We start from the raw sequence: 10,958 nt of genomic DNA, 5'->3' as shown, positions 1-10,958 counted from the left end.
TTATTAAACTAAAAAAAAAAAAAATTCAACCTTTGATAATCCAGTAACGAAGTTGCTGAATTCTTGGGTTCGTGTTATATCTTCATTCTTTTCCCTTGTTGCTAATTTTTTTATTTTATTTAAAAATTTTGTTAAAAATATTTATTTTTGAAAGAGAATGAGAGAGAGATAGAGCACGAGCAGGGGAGGCGCAGAGAGAGACGGAGACACAGAATCTGGAGCAGGCTCCGGGCTCTGAGTTGTCAGCACAGAGCCCGACGCGGGGCTCAAACTCACAAACTGTGAGATCACGACCTGAGCTGAAGTCGGATGTCTAACCGACTGAGCCACCCAGGCACCCCTAATCTTTTTTATATTTAAGGACATCACATTGGAGGGAATTTTAGATAGAACTGGGACGTGTTGGTAGGACCATGGATTTTTCAATGATTGGAAATGTGAAGACTGTACTTTCAGGGATTGTTTCTAAAGTTTGTCACTAGAGAAATTTCTCTAAGTGTGGAGTCCCTGAAAGCATGAGGAGGATAAATAGTGTCCCTTCCTGACTGTAAAACCGACTCTGGGTGTGGTTTCCACAGCTGCCCTTGTCATTGATAATTGTTCCCTCCTCCTTTGGGGGACTAAGAGGAAAGTGGCCCGTTGTCTGAGTAGTTTCTCTAAAAAAGAAGGCCACATGTGTGGCTTGTTAATTGTCCATTGGAATGCTGTGTGGGTGAAGTTAAGTGAGCAAGGAGACAGCACTTGGAGTGTAAACAGATTTGTCAGCCTTGTCAGCAAGGACTTTGACTTTTCTTGGAGTGAAAGGAAAATCATTGGAGGATTTTCAGAAGAGGAGGTCTATCAGAATTAATCTGATTTCTATGTTACCAATCAACTGGAAAGGCAAAGGCAGAGGCAAGAGGTTACTTAAGAGACTGGTGTAGTAACCTAGAGGGGAAATTAGGCTGTTTGTTAGCAGTGGAGATGGTGACAAGTGGTCAGATGTTTGGGACGTATTTGCAGATAGAACCAGGGCCCGCTTCACGACTTCCGGGATGTAACACTAGTGCTGTCTCACAATGGTTTTTGCTTAGAAAAGTTTGTGCTTATTTGCATACTGTGCTGTTGCAATCCTGAAATTCTTTTCTTCCCAGTTTTACTGAGATATAATTGGCATATATCATTGGGAAATATAAGTTTTACAACATGATGATTTGATACATGTATATGTTTTGAGATGACTACCACAATAAGATTGGCTAACACCTCTGTCACCTCATATAATTATCTATCTTTTGTGTCTAAGTGTTGCATTTATTAATCATCTTTTCTTTTCAATTCTAACAGGCCATATGATATTTATCCTTTCATAAACAAGCCAGTCATGTTCTTTTTTGTGGCATTTTACTTGGTCTTGCCCCTGTTGGGAAAGATAAAAAGTGATTTCTTTCTATGAGTTTAATAGAACACAAGAGACATGTGGAATGATTCAAAGAAAAGTGCATAAAGCTGATACACATTTGAGAATAAGAAAATCATACTTTTTCATAACTTTTGACTGTACAAGTAGCTCATTATGAACAAAGATGTCAGATGACAATGTTCATGTTAAAAACACTGCCATCACCACAAAGATTTACTGATTGTAATGAAATGAAAGAAAAAAAAATGTATATATTGTAGCTTAGATAACTGTTAGTAAATGGGATACAGATAATGTTGACATAAAAACACTTAAGTTCACAGTAATTATACAGAAGCATCGATGGCAGTTGTACAAGGAGAGAGAAGCCATTAGTCCTCCATTGAATATGATAGTGCCATATCTGTGCCTTGATCAGCTCATAATCTTAGACAAAATTTCTGCTCCCGTGAAATAAAGTAAGATGTCCTTTAAGTATCCTACTGTAGATAAGAGGCTTTGTGAACTCCATGAGTAGATGTCTGTTCTAAAAAGAACTTTAGACACACATATGAATATCCAGTTGGCAACAAGATCAAATGCAATCAGCCACCACCCAATGCAAATTCATTTCAACTAGCAAACAGATATATATGTACAGATATATAATGTATTAGTGTATGGTAATATAAAATAAAATTTATTATTATATTTTGTAATGTAAAGTCAAATTATGAAATACACTATGCTGTAGTCAGATGCATCTTAGCACATATAGATTAATTTTTTTGTGTTTTTCTTTTTAATGGTATGATGTTAGGCTCAAGTGGAAATAGTTAAGAAAGCTCTCCAATGAAAACTCATCATGATATGCAAAGACGCGTGTTTATTAAAAAGCCTCAACCCATGCTTACAAAGTAAAAAAGTAACTTCGAAACATGTGAGAAAAACAATGCCTTCACAAATCATAGGAATATACTTCCTGATTTAGAAATAAACAGGAAAATTAAAGCAATGGACAGTGGATAATCTATGGCTACAAATATCAACTCTTATGGGAAAATGACTTATATCAGATATAATATACATATCCTAATTTCAGCTTTTGAATAAAAATTTAATACCAAACTAACTGCTTTCAGAGTTAACATTTTTAATAGGATATAATTTGTTTGCAATGAATACATCTAATTTTAAAAAGCAGCCATTTTATGGGCTCTTTACTATTCTGAAGTTTTAAGTTTAAAAATGTTTCATCTCAAATGGTTTTGAGCAGCATGCCATGGTTGGCATTTTAAAAATTGCCATTGCATCGAATAGTCTAGAACTGATACATGAGATTTTCTTATTACATTCGTACACAAAATTTGGTGTCACCTGGATTTATTATCATTTTTAACAATGTTTTTCACATTGCAGTCCTGAAAAAGATTTTCCAGTGAACTAATATTTAAAAACATTTCACAATGTCACTGTTAGGATAAAATATCAAAAAACACAATATTCCCATTGGAAAACAAGCACAGAAGTATATTTTAAGTATATAGACCTTTGCTTAATTTATAGCAGAAAAGTAGAATTATAATAAATTCTGATTTTGCAAAACTGAAAACACTGAATCTTAAAATAATGGAGTTTTACACACCTCTTTACCTTTTCTACATTTTAACATACTTCCACGTTAGATGAAAAATTAAGCATTAAAATAAATGCAAGTATGTACATAATTGTAAACATTTTTTCCCCATTCATCTAAAGATTTTGTATATGTTGGCCATACACATCCTGTGTGTCCCATCATATTGGGCTGGTGCTCCTGGCAGCTGTATATTTCTTTCATAGTTATACATTTGTTTCCCTGACTCTGAATCTGTGCAGGAATTTCTCTCACAAATTAAGTTTTAGTCCACAGCAAACATGACAGCATGACTTTGCCCACCAAGCCCCTTTAGGAACAGATCCTGTTGTAAAATAACTTTTGTTCAAGTGTTACCTGAGAAAGCAGGGAATAAAGGATGTAAGAAGGGTCCAGATAATAAAGGCTCAGTGCTGGCTACAGAGGGAAAATTTTCTGGACACCCTGATGGCACGGCCTCTCCTCAGCCCCAGGAGCTAGGATACAGAGTTCTTCTCATGGGGACTCTGTCCCACATCAGCCCCAAACCAGAGTGTTGTCTCTTAAGTCACTGTGCTGAGGGAAGGAAGCTCTTTCTCACTGACCCTGCTATTGACCTCCTGAGCTCTGGGCAGCTCAGAAATGGTGGAATTGTGTGCCTCCTGCTGGCTAATGAGGGCAGCACAGGACCCTTGGGGTTCACCTGCAGGTGGACTTGCTCCCCTCCTGGCCAAAGTGCTAAGTTACTAAAAATCTCAGTGCCCCAGCCTCTGGAAGACACTGGTGTTGCTCTGCTTCATTCATGCCCACTCTCCTGCCTGGGACATGCCCTTGAAGTAATGGCTTGGAGAAGAAAAAAGACATCAGGGTTTTAAGTCATCTCAAAAACATCATCCCTATGCCATGCCACAGTGACAGAATCAAGTCTCAAGTCCCTACAAAAGATCCACCCATTTCAACCATTAAATTCTCCACTAGATGTTCAGACGGTTAGAGAGGGCTTCAGCTCTTTCAGGAAAAGATCCTCCTTGATAAACTGCTGTGTGGCCTTGATTAAAATCACAGATAACTAAGGCAGAAATGAAGGATTTTTTTTTTTTGCTCATGCTCATATGGAAATTGTAGTGCAGGGACATTTACTTTCAAGCAGTGGAATACAGCTGGTATGCCTCTGAGCTCATCAGGGAGGGAATTGAATTGTGTTTTCTCTCACCTAACAAGTCTTATCAGAAGTTAATGAGATAGGGAAGAACATGATGCTTATGACCACTCTATCCAATTACATTTTTATGTGCAAGAAAGTAGTCTGTAATCATACCAGTTGAGAAATGTCTAACAACAAAATTATGGTATATTAACATATCATTATGGTATCTTTATATTTAAATATGATATCCCTTGAATACCCAGACTTCTTTCTTTTTTATTTCCTTTCAAACATTTTATTTAAATTCAAGTCAGTTACCAGATAGTGTAGTATTGGCTTTAGGAGAATTTTGTGATTCATCACTTACATATAACACCCAGTGCTCATCCTAACAAGTGCCCTCCTTAATGTACATCACCCATTTAGGCCACCCCCCCCCACCTCCCTCCAGGAGCCCTCAGTATGTTCTCTGTATTTAAGAGTCCTTTATTGTTGGCCTCCTTCTCAGTTTTCATCTTAGTTTTCCCTCCTTTCTCCTATGTTCATCTGTTTTGTTTCTTAAATTCCACATATCAGTGAAATCATGATATTTATTTTTCTCTGACTTATTCACTTAGCATAATACACTCTAGTTCCATCCACGTTGTTGCAAATGGAAATATTTCATTCTTTGTAATCACCAATATTCCATTATATATATGTGTGTGTGTGTATATATATATATATACATGTATATACCAAATCTTCTTTATCCATTCATCAATGGACTTTGGACTCTATCCATGGTTTTGATTTGTATTTCCATGATGATGAGTGATGTTGAACATTTTTTCACGTGTCTGTTAGGCATTTTTATGTCTTTCTTGGAGGAATGTCTGTTCATATCTTCTCCCCGTTTCTTAACAAGATTAGTTGTTTTTTGGGTGTTAAGTTTGATAAGTTCTTTATGGATTTTGAATACCAGTTCTTTATCTGGTACATCATTTTAAAATATCTTCTCCAATTCCATCAGTTGCCTTCTAGTTTTGTTGATTGTTTCCTTCACTCTGCAGAAACTTCTTATATTGATGAAGTCCCAATAGTGTACATTTGTTTATGTTTCTCTTGCCTTTGGAGATGTGTCTAGTAAGAAGCTGTTCTGGCTGAGGTGAAAGAGGTTGCAGCCTATATTTTACTCTGGGTTTTGATGGTGTCTTGTCTCATATTTATGTCTTTCATCTATTTGAATTTATTTTTGTGTATGGTGTTAAGTGGTCCAGGTTTCATTCTTCTGCACGTTGCTGTCCAGTTTTCCCAACACCATTTGTTGAAGAGACTGACTTTTTTCCATTGAGTATTCTTTCCTGCTTTGTTGAAGATTAGTTGACTATATAGTTGTGGGTCCATTTTGTGGTTGTGGGTTTTCTATTCTGTCCCTTCGATCTATTTATCTGTTTTTGTGCCAGTACCATACTGTCTTCACAGATATGTAATACAGTTTGAAGTCTGGAATTGTGATGCTTCCCACTTTCCTTGTGTTTTTCAACATTACTTTGGCTATTCATGGTGTTTTCTAGTTCCATACAATTTTAGAATTTTTTATCTGAGCTCTGTGAAAAATGCTGGTATTATTAAATGTGTAGATTGCTTTGGGTAGTATAGACATTTTAACAGTGTTTGTTCTTTGAATCAATGAGCAGAAAATGTTTTTCCATTAATTTGTGTCTTCATCAATTTCTTTTGTAAGTATTCTATAGTTTTCAGAGTACAGATCTTTACCTCGCTGGTTAGGTTTATTCCTAGGTATCTCCTGATTTTTGGTGCAATTGTAAATGAGATTGATTCCTTGATTTCTCTTTCTGCTGCTTCATTTCTGGTGTGTAGAAATATTACAGGTTTCTGTACATTGATTTTATATCCTGCAACTTTCCTGAATTCATGTATCAATTATAGCAATTTTTTTGGTGGAGTCTTTTCCACATACAGTATCATGTCGTCTTCAGAGAATGAAAGTTTGACTTCTTGTGAATTTGGATTTTTTTTTCTCTTTTTGTTTTCTGGGTGCTAAGGCTAGAACTTCATGTGCTATTTTGAACAACAGTGGTGAGAATAGGCATACTGTTGTGTTCCTGACCTTAGGGGAAAACTGTTTTTACCCACTAAGGATGATATTAACTCATCCTTCCTACAGGATGCTGGCTTCCTTCCTATATGGCCTTAATGATGGTGAGGCATGTTCCTTCTATCCTTACTTTCTTGAGAGTTTTTATCACAACAAAAGATGCTGTATTTTGTCAGATGCCTATTCTTCGTCTATTCAGAGGATCATATGGTTCTTATCCTTTCTTTTATTAATGACATGTATCCCATTGGTTGGATTGTGGATTTTGAGCCAGCCCCACAGCCCAGGAATAAATACCACTGAATCATGTTGAATACTTCTTTTAACATACTGTTGAATCTGCTTTGCTAGCTTTTGTTGAAAATTTTTGCATCCATGTTCATCAGAGATATTGGTCTGTAATTCTCCTTTTTAGTGAGATCTTTGTCTGCTTTTGGAAACAAGGTTATGCTGGCCTTGTAGAATGAGTTTAACAGTTTTCCTTCCGTTTTAATTTTTTAGAACAGTTTCAAAAGAAGTATTAATTCTTCTTTAAATGTTTTGTAAATCAGGAGACTATAGATGCTGGTGAGGATGTGGAGAAACGGGAACCCTCTTGCACTGCTGGTGGGAATGCAAACTGGTACAGCCACTCTGGAAAACGTTGTGGAGATTCCTCAAAAAACTAAAAATAGAACTACCCTATGACCCAGCAATAGCACTGCTAGGAATTTACCCAAGGGATACAGGAGTACTGATGCAGAGGGGCATTTGTATCCCACTGTTTATAGCAGCACTTTCAACAATAGCCAAACTATGGAAAGAGCCTACATGTCCATCAACTGATGAATGGATAAAGAAGATGGAAGATGTGGATTATATACACAATGGAATACTACTTGGCAATGAGAAAGAATGAAACTTGGCCATTTGCAGCAATGTGGATGGAACTGGAGGGTATTATGCTAAGTGAAATAAGCCAGGCAGAGCAAGATAGATACCATCTATCTTTGGGATGAGCACTGATGGAAACCAGTTTCACAATAAATTATATTTAAAAAATTAAAAATAATAAAAAATAAATAAATGCCAAAAATTTTTTTTTATAGAATTGTGCTCAGATTCCATCCAGCCCTGGAATTTTGTTTGTTGGGAAATTTGAGACTACTGATTCAATTTCTTTACTGGTTATGTATCTGTTCGTATTTTCTATTTCTTCCTGTTTCAGTTTTGGTAGTTTACAAGTTTCTTGAAATTCATCCATTTCTTGCAGATTATCCACTTTTTTGGCATATACTTGCTCATAATATTCTCTTGTAATTGTTTGTATTTCTGCAGTGTTGGTTGTGATCTCTCTTTTTTCCATTCATGATTTTATTTCTTTGGTTCCTTTACCCTCTCTTTTTTTTGATAGCTTTGGCTCGGTGTTTATCAATTTTGTTAATTCTTTCAAAGAACCAGCTCCTAGTTTCATTAATCTTTTCTACTTTTTTAAATTTTATATCATTTATTTCTACTCTAATCTTTATTATTTCCCTTCTTCTGCGGGCATTGACCTTTATTTGCTCTTCTTTTTCCAACTCTTTGATGTGTGAGATTTGGTTGTGTACATGAGACTTTCCTTCTTTCCGGAGGAATGCCTGGATTGTTATATACTTCCCTCTTATTACCGCCTGGCCACATAGTAAAGGTTTTGGACTGTCATGTTTTCATTTTCATTGGCTTCCATGTATTTTTTAAATTGATTCTTTTATTTATTACTCTTTAATTTCCTGGTTACCCAATGTATTCTTTAGTCAGATGTTCTTTAATCTCCATGTATTGGTGGTCTTTCCCATTTTTTTTTCCTTTGGTTGACTTCAGGTTTCATAGCATTGTGGTCTGAATATAAGAGGGCTGATTTGGACCTAGTATAATCTACTCTGGAGAATGTTCCATGTGCATTCAAAAAGAGTGTGTGTTTTGCTGCTTTCGTGTGAAATGCTCTGAATATATCTGTTAAGTCCGTGTGGTCTAGTGTGTCATTCAAAGCCATTGTTTCTTTGTTGATCTTCTGCTAAGATGATCTATCTTTTGACGTAAGTGGGGTGTTAAAGTCCTTTACTATTATTGTATTATTATCAATATGTTTCTTTAAGTTTGTTATTAATTGGTTTATATAATTGGCTGTACCTAGCTGAGGGCATAAATATTAACAATTGTTGGATCTTCCTCTTTGATAGACTTCTTTATTATGACATAAGACTTTCTACACTTGATCTTAGCCAAAAGGCTGAGAAGCGATTAGGACTTTCTTCATCACTTATTACAATCTTTCATTTAAAATCTAGTTTGTCTGATATATGTATTGCTACTCCAGCTTTCCTCTGTTGTCCATTAGCATGACAAATGGCCCTCCACCCCTTCACCTTCTATCTCAATGTGTCTTTGGGTCTAAAACGAGTCTTTTATAGGCACCATTTCAATGGTTCTTGATTTTTTTAATCCATTCTGATATGCTATGTCTTTTGACTGGAGCATTTAGCCCATTTACATTCAAATAATTATTGATAGATATGAATTCAGTGCCATTGTATTACCTGTAATGTTGCTGTTCCTGTAGAATGTCTCTGTTCCTTTCTAGTCTTTGTTGCCTTTGGCCTCTCTTTCCCACTCAAAGTGTCCGCTTTAACAATTCTTGCAGAGCTGGCTTGGTGCTCAGTAGCTCCTTTAGTTTTTACTTGTCTTGGAAACTCTTTCTCTCTCCTTCTATTCCGAATGACAGCCTTGCTTGATAAAGTATTCTTGGCTGCATATTTTCCCCATTTAGCACATTAAATATATCATACCGCACCCTTATGGCCTGCCAAGTTTCTATAGACAGGTCTGCTGTTAACCTTATAGATCTACCCTTATAGGTTAAGGACCTTTTTTCTTTAGCTTCTTTCAGAATTCTTTTTCTCTTTGCATTTTGCAAGTTTCACTATGATATATTTTTGTGTGGACCTGTTTTATTGATATTGAGGGGAGTTCCCTGTGCCTCTTGGGCTTGAATGGCCCAAGATCCTGGTGGATCCTGGTGAGCCCTACCTAACTCCTCCCAATTTAGATCATTCTCCTCTCCACATTAAACTGAGCACACAGACAAGCATACACAGAAACGGATTGCATCGGTGGAGATAATGGGATGGTGGTTAAGGAAGGGCTTATAGCCTGTAAGTGTTAGGGAAAAAGGAGGAAAGACTTGGAGACAGATCTGACATGGAGCAGGGACATTTATTCTCCTGGCAACATGTACAAAATTCCATAGCATGAAGGGGATTCTTAAAGTTCCCATTGTCTCGCAGGGGAACAGGCCATCTCCATAGTAGTCTCTGGAGAAGAGTCTGAGGTCCTGTCATCCACCATTCTCAGCTCTTAGGACTAGGATGAGCACACACGCTAGGCCACAGTAAAATGGGGACCATAGTTTGAAAGGACTCAGTTTCCTTGTCCATAAACTGAGTGCCTTCTCTTTTATCACTGTTCTTATGCAATGAATATAAGTCTGTATCTTAACTATTCTGGAATTAATTTTTTTTAATTCTGAAAAGAAAAAAAAACTGTTGGTAAATATTGAGCACCTCTAGTATCCCAATTTTACAGGTAAATGAACTAAGGCTCAGTGAGGGCATCACTGGAAGGATAACACAAGTAAGGTTTTCTGACACCTGGTTTAGGTTCCTTGCTCAATGAAGAAAAGTAAAGAACTTTTCTCTCTCCAAGTCAATAGATATATCTTTTAAATGTGTAATTTTTAAAGAACAGTGATATTCAGTCAGCATTAGGAAGATACATATAAGCCTCTTATATTATCATATTATCAAATTACTAATGTGTTTATTTAAATTCAAGTTAGTTAAAATACAGAGTAGTATTGTTTTCAGGAGTAGAACCCAGTGATTCATCACTTATATCTCCCAGTGCTCTTCCCAGAAGCTGCCTTCCTTAGTGCCAATCATCCATTTAGGCCATCCCTTACACACACACCCTCCAGCAGCCCTCAGTATGTTCTCTGAATTTACAAGTTTCTTACGTTTTGCCTCCCTCTCTGTTTTTATCTCCTTTTTCCTTCCCTTCCCCTATGTTCATCTGTTAATTTCTCAAATTCCACATATGAGTAAAATATCATGTATCTGTCTTTCCCTGACTGACTTATTTTGCTTAGCATAATACCTTGTAGTTCCATCCATGTTGTTGCAAATGACAAGACTTCATTATTATGATCGCTGAGTAGTATTCCATTGTGTATTCAATTGGTATATATGTATATATATAAGTATACATGTATGTATATATATATATACACACACACACACATGCCCACACACACACATATAGTACATTTTCTTAATCCATCCAACATGTGGACTCTTTCCATAATTTGGCTATTGTTGACAGCACTGCTTTAAACAATGGGGTACATGTGCCCTTTGAATCAGCAATATTTTATTCTTTGGATAAGTTCCTAGTTCCTAGTTCAATTGCTGGGTCATAGAGTAGTTCTAATGTTAATGTTTCAAGGAACCTCTATACTGTTTTCCAGCATGGTTGCACCAGTTTGCATTCCCACCAATAGTGCAAAAGGATTCACCTTTTTCTGCATCTTCATCGTCATCTGTTGTGGCCTGAGTTCTTAATTTTAGCCATTCTGACAGGAGTGAGGTGGTATCTCATTGTGGTTTTGATTTGCTTTTTTTCTGTGAGTGATGTTGAG

General features: G+C 36.4%; 1 non-coding gene across 1 annotated transcript; it reads left to right on the top strand.

The window, feature by feature from the left end:
- Window positions 1-440: 440 nt before the first annotated feature.
- LOC122236207 lies at window positions 441-652 on the top strand. The gene has a single exon (XR_006214315.1). It is a non-coding gene; the product is annotated as a small nucleolar RNA U3 (small nucleolar RNA).
- Window positions 653-10,958: the final 10,306 nt, after the last annotated feature.

The sequence above is a fragment of the Panthera tigris genome (genome assembly GCF_018350195.1).
Source record: "Panthera tigris isolate Pti1 chromosome A3 unlocalized genomic scaffold, P.tigris_Pti1_mat1.1 chrA3_random_Un_scaffold_97, whole genome shotgun sequence".
NCBI lineage: Eukaryota > Metazoa > Chordata > Mammalia > Carnivora > Felidae > Panthera > Panthera tigris.
This window is presented reverse-complemented; position numbering and strand designations above follow the sequence as displayed.